The sequence below is a fragment of the Physeter macrocephalus genome, chromosome 6 (genome assembly GCF_002837175.3).
Source record: "Physeter macrocephalus isolate SW-GA chromosome 6, ASM283717v5, whole genome shotgun sequence".
Classification (NCBI taxonomy): Eukaryota; Metazoa; Chordata; class Mammalia; order Artiodactyla; family Physeteridae; genus Physeter; species Physeter macrocephalus.
Window position 1 is genome coordinate 44,329,483 of NC_041219.1, and position 505 is coordinate 44,329,987.

Here is a 505-nt window from a genome sequence, read left to right on the forward strand (position 1 = left end):
TTGGGTCTTCGTTTCTGTGCGAGGGCTTTCTCTAGTTGTGGCAAGCGGGGGCCACTCTTCATCGCGGTGCGCGGGCCTCTCACCATCGCGGCCTCTCATGTTGCGGAGCACAGGCTCCAGACGCGCAGGCTCAGTAGTTGTGGCTCACAGGCCTAGTTGCTCCGTGGCATGTGGGATCCTCCCAGACCAGGGCTCGAACCCGTGTCCCCTGCATTAGCAGGCAGATTCTCAACCACTGCGCCACCAGGGAAGCCCTCATTGTAGTTTTGATTTGCATTCTTCTAATGATTGGTGATGCTGAGCATCTTTTCATGTGTTTGTTGGCAATCTGTATATCTTCTTTGGCGAAATGTCTGTTTAGGTCTTCTGCCCAATTTTGGATTGGGTTGTTTGTTTTTTTGATATTGAGCTGCAGGAGCTGCTTCTATATTTTGGAGATTAATCCTTTGTCAGTTGCTTCATTTGCAAATATTTTCTCCCATTCTGAGGATTGTCTTTTCGTCTT